Raw genomic sequence first — 1,914 nt, forward strand, 5'->3', positions numbered from 1 at the left:
TTTTTTTTTTTTTTTTTTTTTTTTTGGTAGAATGGAGAGTTTGTGTATGTAGGGAGGTGGGTAGATAGGTAGGAGCACTTAATTTCACTGCTTCCTTCCTCACCTTCCAAAAGATGTATCCAACACATACTAATTGAGCAGATACTTTGTAACAGGCACCTTGCTTGATTGGAGATACAACAAAAGGATGAATGCCAGCAAAAGATTCAAGGCTCCCTCAGCAATTCAGACTTGGGAGACTAGAGAGACACGTGAAGCATAAATGACCAATAATTAATACTAAGATTGACTAAAGTAGTAATTTATACCTGAGTATTTCCTCCAGACAAGCTACATATATATGTGGTCTATTTGTTATATGTTGTTCTTACAGTTACTAGATAAATAACCATGTTATCTTAATAAAGTTAAGATTTGAAAAAATAAATGACTACATCCGGCACTGTAAAATCCTCGTTTGGTCATCCATACTAAAGGACACCTACTTGTGGGGCCATTTGGACACTAAGAGGCCCACTTGGGAGCTGAGACCTGGAAAGGCAAAACAAGATAGGAAGAGGAGAGAAATAATTACCCTCTCTTGAACCTGTAAAATTTAGCCTAGCAAGAGAAGGCAAAAAAGAAGTCTAAAGTCTCCCAAAAGTCTAAGCTGGGCTGTCCCACTGAGCATTCATGCATTCACTCATTCACTCATTCTTTCATTTATGCAATTATGCAACAAGCATTGATTGAGCTTTTACTAAGTACCAGACCTTGGGCTGTCAAAGAGGAGTGAGACTCAGTCCAGCCCTTAAGTCATTTTTCAGGAGTGGGAGAGACAGATTTTAAAAATTCAAGTCCATGGTTACAACCGAGGGACAATGCCATGATACTCGCTGCCCATGTCCTACCATACCAATTTCAATAACAATCCAAAAATAAATAAATAAATAAAAGATACTCGGAGGCTGTTCTAGAGGCGTATGTATGCATTGTTCAATGAATAAATGAGATTGTAAAAAGTAGATAGTATATTTTTCTCTTCTCCCTTTCAAACTGTAAGACTAAAATTCAGTTTGCCTTTTCGTGGGCTGGAAACGAAAGCAAATAAAAATCTCCAGGAATAACTATGTTAGCAGATCAGTATGCTGCCCCGCCTAGAAGGACAGAAAGAAGCCTGGGAGAAAGGCGCAGCGGAAAGAGTGTGTGACTCCTCCCCGTGCCATCCCTGCGTTTGGCACTCCAAAACAAACAAACAAACAAAGCAAAACAAAAACTGCCCCTGCAAAATTACTTTAAATAAATAAGTAGAAGAAAAGAGAGACCCCAGATGGATAGAGTATCCAACTTTCCTCAGGGAGGGTTCCATGGTGTAATGGTTAGCACTCTGGACTCTGAATCCAGCGATCCGAGTTCAAATCTCGGTGGAACCTTTCATAGTCCTCTCTTTTTGCTTTGTTTCCGGTAACTTGTGCATGAACCTTGCTGCTTTCAATTTCGGTTTCTTCGTTTTGATTTTTGATGATTTCTGGCGGTGAGAAAAAGCATGCCGATGTGTAATAATGGAGTTGGTATACACGTCTTTCTGTTCTCACCTAGGGTGGCTTCCTCCCAGGACGCTTCTTGCTGAGTGCTCTTATAGTAAATGAATGCGCCCTTTAACCAACCAAAACGTGATTCACCATTAAACAGCTAACAAGACTGAAAACGAAGGAGACATACCTCATTGAGGGTGCATCATTTTAGTTAGGGTCGAAAACGTAAAGGTAGAGACCATGAAAACACAGAGGTGGTGCGAAAACTAAAGTTCAGGGAGAATAAAACAGCTGTGTCAGAAGTGGGATTCGAACCCACGCCTCCATCTGGAGACCAGAATCCTCAGCGCGAGGAAGCAGGGCTTGAGTCTGGCGCCTTAGACCACTCGGCCATCCTGAC

The 1,914-nt window shown here is 41.1% G+C and overlaps 2 non-coding genes across 2 annotated transcripts; one reads left to right on the top strand and one right to left on the bottom strand.

Annotated features, from left to right (window-relative positions):
* Nucleotides 1-1,340: 1,340 nt before the first annotated feature.
* TRNAQ-CUG lies at nt 1,341-1,412 on the top strand. The gene has a single exon. It is a non-coding gene; the product is annotated as a tRNA-Gln (tRNA).
* A 396-nt stretch (nt 1,413-1,808) lies between these two features.
* Nucleotides 1,809-1,914, bottom strand: TRNAL-CAA. Its single transcript has 2 exons — nt 1,877-1,914; nt 1,809-1,854 (listed from the first exon to the last, which is right to left on the bottom strand). It is a non-coding gene; the product is annotated as a tRNA-Leu (tRNA).

The sequence above is a fragment of the Cebus imitator genome, unplaced genomic scaffold, assembly GCF_001604975.1.
Source record: "Cebus imitator isolate Cc_AM_T3 unplaced genomic scaffold, Cebus_imitator-1.0 Scaffold793, whole genome shotgun sequence".
NCBI lineage: Eukaryota > Metazoa > Chordata > Mammalia > Primates > Cebidae > Cebus > Cebus imitator.